The sequence below is a fragment of the Heteronotia binoei genome, chromosome 9, assembly GCF_032191835.1.
Source record: "Heteronotia binoei isolate CCM8104 ecotype False Entrance Well chromosome 9, APGP_CSIRO_Hbin_v1, whole genome shotgun sequence".
Lineage (NCBI taxonomy): Eukaryota > Metazoa > Chordata > Lepidosauria > Squamata > Gekkonidae > Heteronotia > Heteronotia binoei.
The window spans coordinates 89,032,621-89,045,596 of NC_083231.1; the positions used below are offsets into that span (position 1 = coordinate 89,032,621).

Genomic DNA, 12,976 nt, shown 5'->3' on the forward strand with positions numbered 1-12,976 from the left:
GTAGATTTATATTCTGCCCTTTCCTATAATGGGCTCAGGACATAGGAAAAACAGTTAAAATCCAACAATAAAATAATAATATACAATTAAAACAGCACAACTCAATAAAATATAGGCAGAGTGGGTATATTTTGCAGATTAAACATACATATCAGCCTAAATATAATAGTCCAGATGGTGAGTCATTGTAGGGGAGGACAATGGGTGGTATAGGCAGTAAAGGCAGTAAAGGATTAAATTATCCCACATAGTTTATAGTTTAAGGATAGAATCATAGAGTTGGAAGGGATCTCCAGGGTCATCTAGTCCAACCTCCTGCACAATGCAGGAAATTCAGAAATACCTCCTTCACACACACATACTCAGTGTTCCCTGCTTCATGTCCAGAAGATGGCAAAAAAAAAAACCCTCCATGATCCCTGGCCAAACTGGCCTAGAGAAAAATTGCTGCCTGACCTCAAGGTGGTGATCAGCATTTTCCTAGACATGTAAGAAAGGGCCACATAACATTCCTTAGACTAAAATATCAAAACAGGATAACGTTCCTTATGCTAAAATATCAAAACAGGAGCTCAAGGACATTCTTGTGGATATATCCTAATTTACAAAATATACCAACATTTTAGAAATATTCTATTGGCTATGGCTCACCACATTTATCTTTTAAACATAACTCGCTGGTGATTTTTATCATCTTTTCATGTATATAGCAAAATCCCTCAAGAATGGTATTCTGTAACCAATAACTACATTAAACTATATTCTTTATTGGGGCAACTTGAAAGGATAATCATCCTGTGTATTGAATGTAATATATCCCAGGAATTACAGATAAAGTGTTATCTGTTCACAGACCATGACAAGCATTCCATTAATCTTCCGCCTAAGATCTAGTCATCAGTGGAGTATTTTTCAGCAATCTTATTTTAATGAAACACGTCTGGAATCTTGTTTTAATGAAACACGTTGTGCCTTTATATAAAATAAAATAAAATGGTAGGGTTACATTCTTCCCTTCACGATATCACAAGTTTTTCATCATACACACATACACAAAGAGAGAGAGACGAAAGAGAGAGAGAGAAATATAAGAAAGAAGAAAAATAAGGAAGCAGTAAAACCACCTGGACTACTTCTAATTGTAGGTCTCATCCCTCTTTCATTTCCTCTAGCTAACCATAGGTCACTTTATGTCTCCCTAGATGAAAAATTAAAGGAAACAATCCTTATCCTTTGCAATCAGAGCTTAATTTTAAATACAGCATTAGACCCTGGATTGTCAGACAGCAACCACAAATAGTTTCTCACCATGGTTCTTCTAGCTAATATTGGTAGCTGTTGAGCAGTGTGAGGATAAAGGAATTTAAAGACATTTCACACTTGCTAAAACCCCTTTGCACCTCTAATGTCAAATTCAGAGCAGAGTTATTGATATAAATCTCTCTTTCATAGCTTTCAGGGATGGCTAATGTGTTGGGATGCATTTACTCATGTAAAAGGAGAGAGAGAGAGAGAGAGAGAGTCCATCACCTCCTGTGGCAAGATATACTTTCTAATGGTAAGAGGCATTCAACGGTAGAATGGACTACCTTAGGAAAGTGGTGGAATCTCTTTTTCCTGAGATCTTTAAGCAAAGGCCAAATTACCAACAGTCAGTGATTCTATGGTTGTGTATTCCTGCATGGAGCAGGTGGACTAGATGACCATCCTGTATCATTCAGCATTTTCTGAACTGCATCAAACTTGCCAATTTAAAAAAAAAAATTGAAATTAGCAAATAACCAGAACAGCCTCAAGTTTCTTTGGTTTTTAAAAACATGCTTACTTTCTTGTTTGCTTGAACAGATGAGGTGCTAGTAGCCTCATAGTAGTCTTACTTTTGTTTGTTCTGCTGCTTACTGATGTGGACTTCTACTACATAAAGCAAACAGTGATAGGATCCCTGGTTGATGGGCCTCATGATCACCAAATTCCAGAAATCAGTTACCCTTGAGGAAATGGCAGCTCTGGCAGGTAGACTCTATGGCATTATGTCTCCACTGAGCTCCCTCCTCTTGCCACTCCTCCTTTTCCAAGGCTCCAAGCTCCAAATTTCTAGGATTTTCTCAAGCCAAAGATGGCATTCCTAACCCCTGTGCATTTTGCTTGAACCTCCTTGTAGGACAGCATTGTCTACTGTTTATTTATTTACTTTTATTTTTGTTAATTTGTATTCTGCCCTTTCCCGCAAGCAGGCTCAACAATGAGGCTTAGTGAATTTTATCACAAGTGAAGTGCACAAAGTTCTTTCCACTAGAATCTAGAGAATGCCCCCAGCCTATGCCATATGGCTAATGGAATTGTTTTATAAATGGATTCTTCAAGTTCATGCACAATTAGAAGAGTGAATCAGTGCATGGACACTTAGATTAAGTCTATCCTCCACTTTCAGCACGGAGGTAATTTTACTGTATTCACAGACCCTACTCCCAAGCTACCCATTAAATATGTTCATAAATTTTAAGGCACAGGGCCTAATTCAGGAAAGTGCATGAACTTGCTTAACATGTGTGATCTTTAGATATGGACACAGCTGGCTAAGGATGCTCTATTAGTTTGTAAACTGTTGAAACATCCATGGATCATTAGCCCAAGATCTTTTAATTCTCTTTCCATTCAAGATCTGAGCCTGGGATCTGCAGACCACATAAGCCAGTACAATTGTACTGAAACCAAGGGGAATAAAGGCAATTTAAATGCAAGGTTTTACATGTTTTGTAGGCTGTGTTGAGCTAGTTTATTCAGGGTGCAATCCTAAACCTATAGAAATCAAAGCAAAACTCTCATTAATTTTAATGGGGCAGGATTGCAACTTCTGGCTTTTGTATTGAAAAGCTGCCTGTTCCCTTAATGCAGCATTTGGGAATCCTTGTTCCTCGCTCCATTATCCTTGCCGTTCCAGTGCATATTTTCTTCAGTTTAAAAATATGTAAAACGGATGATGGAAAACTAAGCCTGAAGAACAATAAAACGTAGGCTGAGAAATCTGGAAATATATTTACAGGATATACAGCATAAAAGCAAAGGAATGCTTAAGTATTGATTTAACCAAAACAACTGAGTCTGTTATCATGGTACTATTTACTCCTGAATTTCTATACTGCCTTTCCTCACTGCTCAAAGAGGTTTACAATCATACAAGTACAATATTGCACCCTGATATTTTTTTTAAAAAAATAACACAAATATCATTACAACAATTCAGGAAAAGGCCTGAACAATACAACCTTATGTTGCAGTCCAAATGATACAAGTGGAGATGAGGCCCTGACTTCCATTCAGAGGGACGGTGGCTCAGTGGTAGAGCATCTGCTTGGTAAGCAGAAAGTCCCAGGTTCAATCCCTGGCATCTCCAAAAAAGGGTCCAGGCAAATAGGTGTGAAAAACCTCAGCTTGAGACCCTGGAGAGCCGCTGCCAGTCTGAGAAGACAATACTGACTTTGATGGACCAAGTGTCTGAAACAGTATAAGGCAGCTTCATATGTTCATTCTGTAAGCACAGGACTGCCACCATTGCTCTATTGATTCTTGTATTCTCAACATTCAGTTTCCTTAAAAAAAAAAGATGCTAAAAAGAATATTTAACTGGTGATAGAGCAACAGAGGAAAACAGTACTTTTTATGATATCTGTAAATGCCCTCACACCTTAGCCTTTAAAACAAGATTAAGCACTCAGTGAGACCCATTGACTAATAGTAGGAAAATCCAAAAATGCTTTTGAAAGCCTAGTTTATGGTTGAATTGGGGGTGTGGGGGGTGTGGGAAACAAGGAAATATCTGTCTTTCTGAAGATTTCAAGGTCTGGTAAGTTTTAGGGGTATACATTTGTGACAGAAGCCATTCTAATGGCTGAAGGGGACCCACACATCCTCTTATGATTTTGGGGAACCAGGTTTGTTTAGAACTGTAAGCCTTCCCATCCGTTACAAGATGTTCTTAGGACAGCAAGTCTAAAAGGTTGGAGTTCACTGCCGTGAGATAAGTTTTGTGGTCAACAAGAACATGGAGATCACTGAGACAGGAGTTGTATACAAATAACAAAGTGTTTTTTTTTACAGAATGGTTTTAAAGAACAGATCAGCAACATGGGTTTTCAGATAGTTAAAAAAATAAGCTTGGCTGTGGCATATAAATTTAAGCTAGCTGTGGCTTCAAAAGTTGGTTTGAATTCTTTTTGATGCTTTCAGGTACAAACAAGCTTTCACTTACTAACCATTATGTTGGAGCTTTCCTATGATTCTATAGCAATGAGGATCCTGTGAATTTAGGGAGGGTGGTATTTGTGAATTTCATTCATTGTGCAGGGGATTGGACTAAAGGACCCTGGAGGTCCCTTCCAACTCTATGATTCTATATACATACAATTCCACCCACAACAGCCTGCCCTTGCTGAAGCATCAAACTAAATGGAACAAGGTCTGCTTATCACCAGAGACAGGCCTCGCAACCAGGTACTCTTGTTCTCTCCCAGAGCACCCTGCCACACTACCAGGCAGAGCTACCCTTCTCACTGCTCTCTCTCTGGGGCAGGTGCAAACTATGACTGCTCCTTCCCTAAAGCACATCTGAATTGCCTCCTGGTGTGCTTTTCTTCAACATTCCATCTCCCCTCTGAAAGGTGAGTGGATGCTGGAGCAGAATTCCCAAAGACTCAGGGATGAAACAGCGGAGTGGCTATTTTCCCCTTCAGGGGCAGGACAACCTCCTGTCCATCACAACGTTCATTAATGAACTAATGAAAATAAAGCAAAGACTCCTGTACATTATCATGATCTTTATTATAACAAAAATAATAGGCAAGCTAATGGCATTTGTTCATTTTACTTGGCACTTATTATTCTGGCACCTGTATAGCCACTTAGAGAGTTAGGAACATCAAGCTATGGCCCATCTTGTCCAGCATCTTTTCTCACACATTTGCCAGTCAGTTCCTCTGGAAGTCCAACAACAGGGCACAAAGGCCAATTCCTTCCCCTGACGTTGCCTCCTGGCAGTGGGATTCTGAAGCTGACTGCCTCTGAACATGGAGGTTCCCTTTATCACCATGGCTAGCAGCCACTGAGAGACCTCTCTTCCTTGAATCTGTCTAATCCCCTTCTGATGTTGTCTATGCCTGTGGCTATTGCTACATCCTCTGGCATCAAATTCTTCATTTTAATCATTCACTGTATAAAGATTTCCTTTTGTCCATTTCAAATCTACTGCTTCTTTGGATGCCCTCTTCTTGTATTTTAGGAGATGGAATAAATAGTCTCTATCAAGTTTCTGTACCCTGTGCGTAATTTTATAAACCTCTATCATACTCCCTCACTGTTCTGCCTATTTCTTCCTTTGTTTATGTATTTATTTATTTGTACCCCACCTCTCTTCCCAAGGGGGATCTAAAGCAGCTTACATCTCCTCTCCTCCGTTTTAACCTCACAACAACTCTGTGCGGTAGGTGAGGCTGACAAACTGATAGGCTCAAGGTCACACAGCAAGCTTCCATAGCATGAGTGGGGATTCAGAACCCAATCTAGGCTTGCCAAGTCCAATTCAAGAAATATATGGGGACATTGGGGGTGGAGCCAAGAGACTTTGGGGTTAGAGCCAGGAGAAATTGGGGTGGAGCCAGAAGCAAGGTTGTAACAAGCATAATTGAACTCCAAAGGGAGTTCTGACCATCACATTTAAAGGGACTTCACACCTTTTAAATGCCTTCCCTTCACTGGAAATAATGAAAGATAGGGGCTCATAGAATTGGACCCCCTGGTCCAATCTTTTTGAAACTTGGAGGGTGTTTTGAGGAAAGGCACTGGATGCTATGCTGCAAATTAGGTGCCTCTACCTCAAATCTCGCCCCCCGCAGAGCCCCAGATACCCGCAGATCAATTCTCCATTATACCCTATGGGAATTGGTCTCCATAGGGAATAATGGAGTGCCCAGCAGGCATTTCCCTCCCCCCACCCCCACTTTCTGATGATTCTGAAATGGGGGGAGGGCCTCCAAACCGGAGGATCCCCTGCCCCCACCTGGGGATTGGCAACCCTAACCCAATCTCCCAGATATTAGTCCAACACTTTTAATCATTGTACCACACCATAGACCTACTGCATAAATTAGTTTGCTCTGGAGCCATTTTTCCTGAGCTAAGACAAAAATGTGTGAGCTGGTGGCTAAAAAACTGTGAGCTAGCTCACACTGACTCAGCTTAGAGGGAACACTGCTCTTCACCATCCCAGCCTCCCCTGCCCAAAGTAAGCCTGCAAATGCTTACTATCCTGCTAATATCTAACAGGAGACATATTGGACTGCTCTGAAACAATGTATGTTTTTGCTGCCATCTTGTCTTATTTAATTGCATTATTTAAACTGGTTTTAATCACATATTTATCATATTTTATCTATGATGTGAACTGCCCTGAGCCCACTATGGGACAGGGCTGGATATAAGTGTAACAAACAAACAAACAAACCTAAACTGTTATTTAGCACCAAGTATTCCAGCCCCCACATCTTGGCTTAGAGACCTCTAGCATTGGCAAATAGACACCAATAATGTGTTTCCCTCTCCAGCAACCTTGGCCTCACCTTCCTTGGCTGTTTTGTCCCCACAAAGTTCAATCTGAGTTCAGAATCAGAGAACAGGGAGGAGTATGGTTCAGGCGATAGTGAATATATAATAGCAAGCCTTGGGTGAGGTCACACTTATATTAAATCCATCAGCAACCCATCTTTAAAGCGCCGTTATTTCGTATGTCAGATAATCCGCCGCATCCTGTTTCCCGATCAGACAGCTGCTGTTCCTTTACTGTTCCGATGGTATGCCGTGTTGATCCCGTCCCCTGCTCGATCACACAGCGCCCTCCGGAACTTCTTTCAGATGGCGGCAATCCGCATTAGCGCAGGCGCAGTGCTGGGCTAACAGAGGGTGTGTTTCTGCTGAGAGCATGCGCGTTTGCAGTAGCGGGGTTTCCGGCTATTTAAACCTTTTTTTTTTTGTTTCCCCGGCAGCTCTATCGATATATCGATATATCGTTGTGTCGAATTAGCGTTGCCTCTGCCTTGCGGGGCGTGTGCGGGGTGGGATCTTTTTGCAAGCGCCGGTTATTATTTTATTTTATTTTATTTTGCAAGCTCTCCAGCTCTAGCGCTGCTCCCTGGGCGCCTCCTGCCTTTCCTCCCGTTGCAAAAGCCGGGTGCAAAAAGTTGGCTCAGCAACGTTTGCCGATTCTCTGGCTTGGGGAGGGTGGCTCGCCCTGCCTGAGCAATGGACAATAAGCCCCTCTTGCAAGACAGACCCCCCGCCTACAGCCCGGCCGCCCAGGGAGGCGGCTATGAGTATGGGCAGCAGGGGGGCTACGGGACCATCCCTTCAGTCCAGCCGGGCTTTCAGCCGCCGCCCTACACGTACCCCACGGGGTCCCCCGCAGCCTACGCTGTTCCTCCTGCTGCTTCTCCGCATGCCTACCCCAACACCACCTACACGATAATCCAACAACCTACAACCACTACCTCGGTTGTAGTAGTAGGTGGCTGCCAGCATGCAGAGTCGGAGTCCTGGAAGACACACTTTCACCTGTCTCGGCGTCTTTTGCGCGATTGCCTTTTTCCCTATCGGAATTCTTTTCTGCCTTGCGTTGAGGCAACGGAGATGCCCTAACTGCGGGGCGACGTTTGATTAAGGGCTCCATCGACGACACAGACGCACAGAGGCTTTTGGGGAGCCGTAACTGTATTGTAGAACCTTTTCTCCCTCCCTGCCCCCCCCCCCCAATGTAAATGCCATGTACAATCACGTTGATGCTTCAGAGCTGATTTTGTATAAGTGTGACGAAGTGAAATCTTTTGCATGCAAAAGCTGTTCCAGGGGCATGTCTAATGCAGGGCGCGAAATCCTTACCCGGCTTCTTGTTTAAATGCACCTTTTGAAAAAATTTAAATAAAAATGGCTCTTTTTTTTTTGCACTACTTTTCGGAAAAGATCGCCTCACATGCTGGAAATCTCGATACTCGCATATCGAGATTTCGATATATCGCTATTACGCAATAAACTAAAATATTAAAAAAAAAAAGGCCAGGCACGCACGTTTCGGAAGCCCCCCCCCCCCCCAATTAAGCTTAGGAATACAGCCGCTAATAAGCAATTTTTTCGAGTTCCTTCCTTCGATGGCACAGTGATATGCATTTTGTTTGTGGCGGGAAGCTGGAAGTGTGACTCAGCAACGATTGCCCGTTCAGATGCTCCAGAGCGCTCAGGAAGCGCTCAGGAAGCGTCTTGTTCCGGATTAAAAGCAGTAGCAAATTAATCCGCGAGCAAGGCGCATCAGCGTGGAACGGGCACGGGCTAAGCATGCTTCACAGATGTGGACGTGTGAACGTCCGGGTAAAATCCGACATGCTTGCGGGCTCAACTCATGCCCGTAGCGGGGTTTTTTGGACGTCTGACCGCACCCAAGGGCATAAAACAGATTTAGCAGTAAAATAGCAATAGTGAAAGCAACAGGGAAGCTATCCAATCGGAAGAGCGTTATGTCTGGGCCACTGCTTGTCATATTGAGACTGTGAATTCCTAGGTTCTACAGCTCTGTGAAAAGCATAGCTCCTGTGTGACTGATCCATATGTGACATTGTGATTAATTTGCTATTTTTGTTAGTGTGTGAGAGACTACTGCTATTTAAGGTCTACCCCACTTTCCATTCAATTTGGTGTTTGTTCCAGTTCAAGTTCCTCTCTTAATCCTTCCTGCGTGTTAGAAGTGAAGTTTCTACCAAAAGTGAAGCTTGCCATTTGTTCACCCACCTACAGCTCTTATTACCCACCTGCACTTTGCTGGCCAGTGGGAGAGGAAAAATAGGTATCAGGCATCAGTGCTACATTACTTCCAGGGAAAACCTATAAGTGATATCACACCTCTCTAGAAGTCACAGAAACTCTATGGTTTTACCACAGTCATAATACCATTGCGAGATAGTGCCCCCTATGTCCTCCACTCAGGTTCCTACCAGTTGCCAGCCAACTTTACTGAAAGCACACATTAATAGCATATGATGAAGAAATGTGCATGAACACAAAAGCTTATACCTTGAATAAAACGTTGCTGGTCTTAAAGGTGCCACTGGACTCAGCCTTTGTTCTGCTGCTTCAGACCAACATGGCTACCCACCTGAATCTATTAATAGCATGTGTGGGTGTCACTTCTTGCAGTACATATGCCTTACATACATTTCCATTAAGCACTATTTCCCAGTATCTGGCTGCTACCAAGCACTCCCAATTCCCATCTGAACAATGGGCAAGAAATGAAGAGAGGGGGTAAGACAGAGCAAGTAGCCATATATGAACATGGGAAGCTGACCTTTTAAGGTCATTATTGTTTATTTGAACTGACAGGAGCTTTCCAGGAGAGAGGAGATGTTCTGGCTGGAGCACTTTCCCTATGAAGAAAGGTTGAAACGCTTGGGACTCTTTAGCTTGGAGAAACGTCGACTGCGAGGTGACATGATAGAGGTTTACAAGATAATGCATGGAATGGAGAAAGTAGAGAAAGAAGTACTTTTCTCCCTTTCTCACAATACAAGAACTCGTGGGCATTCGATGAAATTGCTGAGCAGACAGGTTAAGACGGATAAAAGGAAGTACTTCTTCACCCAAAGGGTGATTAACATGTGGAATTCACTGCCACAGGAGGTGGTGGCGGCCACAAGTATAGCCACCTTCAAGAGGGGTTTAGATAAAAATATGGAGCACAGGTCCATCAGTGGCTATTAGCCACAGTGTATGGAGCACAGGTCCATCAGTGGCTATTAGCCACAGTGTATGGAGCACAGGTCCATCAGTGGCTATTAGCCACAGTGTATGTGTGTATATAACATTTTTTGCCACTGTGTGACACAGAGTGTTGGACTTGATGGGCCGTTGGCCTGATCCAACATGGCTTCTCTTATGTTCTTATGTTCTTATGGTACCTTTTGCTTGCAAAGCAGATGCTCTACCACTGAGCCATAGCTCCTCTCTGGGATACCAAGTATATCACACCACTTTGTCCTTTTTGTAACTCTACCTGTTTACTTGGGGTGCCAAATGCAAGATGTTGGGCCCACTATGTGACTCTGCCTGCGATCCTTCTTATGCCCACTATATAATGCTGCCATGCTTCTGGTACCCTTTTCCTCAGTTGCCCTGAAATTTTACAGGGAGGATCTCTTGGGTAAAGGGTACAATTTCTGAGAATTTAATCCCAAACTGGATAAACACATTACAAGCAGAATTGAGTTTTGCCTTTAATTGCATATAAAGCTGGGAGCCGTTCTTCAGTCCATTTGAAACTTGGCAGACCTGGTCTCCTAGGTGAGCAACATGATCCTCAGCAATGTCTTCCAGTTTGGAAGTTACAGGTGGAAAGGTGTTTCCCAGGGAAACTAATGGGAAAAAATTAAGGCAATGATGAATGAAAGGAAAGTGAATGAAATTCTGGAAAGCCCCCAATGAAACAAACTCTATGACCCTAATTTGTTTTTAGCACTATATTCTACCTTCTGAGTATCCTGGAAAGGTACACTTGGAAATCTTAGATCATCTCCCATGGTCATTGGCCAGAGAAAAAACTGCCCTGAGATGATCTATACACAGCCCAAAAAAGAGGGGGGGGGTAGGCTTAAATTCCCCAATACACTGGAGAGAAGAGGCAGCCATGGCTTTTCTTACCACTTTCCTCTATCTGGTTCTGTCATCCATTCTCCCTTCCTGCCGCAATGAACAAATCTGCAGGTGTATAGGGGCAATGAGACCAGAGAAGGAAACAGCAGGAGATGTCAAAGCTGCCTCTTGGGCTGTGTCTCTGAAGTGAGATCAAGTGATCCCCATAAGCCACATATTGGGGGCAGGCGGGCTGTGAAACAACCATCCAAAAGGCAGGTGGAAACTACATATTTTAATTTGCAGGAAAACACCCCATTCAAGGAATAGGCAATGCTAAAATCCCAGAAGCAAGGCATGGTTTTACTGAATTATTGATACAATAATTTCCCCCGTTCCTGACCTGGGTAGCCCAGCCTAGCCCAATCTCATCAGATCTCAGAATCTAAGTAGAGTCAGTCCTGGTCAGTATTTGGAACGGGGACCACCAAGTAATACCAGGGTCACTACTCAGGGGAAGGCCATGACAAACCATCTCTGAGTAACTCTTGCCTTGATGGCAACCCTCTTCTCCCCCCCCCCCCTCACAGCAATTTACATCATTGTTTTTCCCTCCTCCACTTTATCCTCAGAACCATAAGCTTGTGAGGTAGGTTTGACTGAGAGAAGGACTGGCCCAAGGCCATCCAGCCAGCTTCAGAGCAGAGGGGAGGAGAAGAATCTGAACGTTGATCTCCCAGCTCCTAGTCCAACATTCTAACCACACTGCCTTTCATTGTTTGTTTTTAAATATGTAGGAGATTTCAACACAACACTGTGCCACAGATTCCACATTCTGAACAAATAACAATTCCATGATGTGCTACAGTGACTTCTGGAACCAAGCCATAGATTTCTATCCTACCCATAGTATTGTACACTATTTATCTGTGGGTAATTAGCATCAGGGTTGCACTCTGATACATTATTTCCATTGAATCAAATAAACATATAAGGGATTTTTTTGTTGTACAATGTTGAGTATGTACAAGTATCTGAGAATCCAGGCCTCCAATATAAACAACTTGATCTGAGTACGTTACATCTTCATCTTCCTTAGTCTGTATCCAGATGGCTTATGATGACCTACTAGCATTGTGCCAGTCTTTTTTTTTTTTTAAACCATCCCCATGGCTTAAAAAATCATCAAATGCCTTCTCTGAAAAAAAATACACAAAACATCCGAGTGTTCACTGCTGAACATGCTAAATGAGCTAAATAATAGGAAACATATTTACAATGCACTTTAGTAGTAAACCTATCCAATTTGTGATTTAAGAGGTCAAACTATTGGTATTTTTTGTTGCATTCCTGGTAATTTAAGAAGAAGCAGGCTGGGAAATGTGCACTCGCAGGCCTTATAAAACTGCCTCCCTTATTTTGAATAATAGACATCTATTGTAAAAACAGCGCTGCCGGCCACCCCCACCCCACTCCCTACTTCTCTCCCCCACCCTGCTTTCCTCTTCCATCTCTCTTTCATTCACACATTCTGGCTGGACAGTCTACTACCACCCATGAGGCTCACACTGAAGATGAAACTTAAAAAAGAAAGAAAGAAAGAATTTGGCCAAGAAAATTCCACCACCCAAGTCTCTAGACATTTCATACAGCTCCAGGACCAAAAGAGCAGTGGACACCAGATGTCCCAGAGTGCCTGATGCCCTGGATTTTGGTTTGAGATCAACAGCTGTTCTCAGAATGGAAGGCAGTGTGTGAGCATCACGCCAACTTAGCTGCTGGAGGAGAGGGAAAGACTTGGAAGTACAACAGACAAAGATGTTTTAACTATCATATTCTTAACTGACATAACCAGTTAACATTGTGTTGTTATAAGTTTAGTTAAGGGGGACACTACTGAGGCTAGCTCATCATAGTTTAAAAATGGGGTATTCTACTCCTTTCAGCAGGAAATGCTTCAAGAGCTGCCAAGTTAGTATGCTGTGGGAAGAAATTAGTGGCTGAAAGTTTAATAATGGATCCTTGATTGGAGCATAATCTTTCTTAGCAAAGTGCATCAGATCCATGAAGTGGTCATTGCAAATGGCATGGATCTGATAAGCACATAGAATCATTTTGATTGTAGGTATTTTAAAGCTTGGCTTGACAAGATGCATAAGAAAAGAAACTGGAAATAAGATGGGGAGCTGAGCATTTCCTCACCCTTTTTTGCAAGCTTGGCCAGAAGAGTGAACCACTAATGTCACAATGCTCTAGAAGTCCCCCAAACAATATGGTTTTCCCATACAGTTTGAGGGACTCCTGGAGCATCATGACA

At 42.9% G+C, this 12,976-nt stretch overlaps 1 pseudogene; it reads left to right on the forward strand.

Annotated features, from left to right (window-relative positions):
- The first annotated feature begins 7,290 nt into the window (after window positions 1-7,290).
- LOC132577545 (membrane protein BRI3-like) lies at window positions 7,291-7,909 on the forward strand (annotated as a pseudogene).
- Window positions 7,910-12,976: the final 5,067 nt, after the last annotated feature.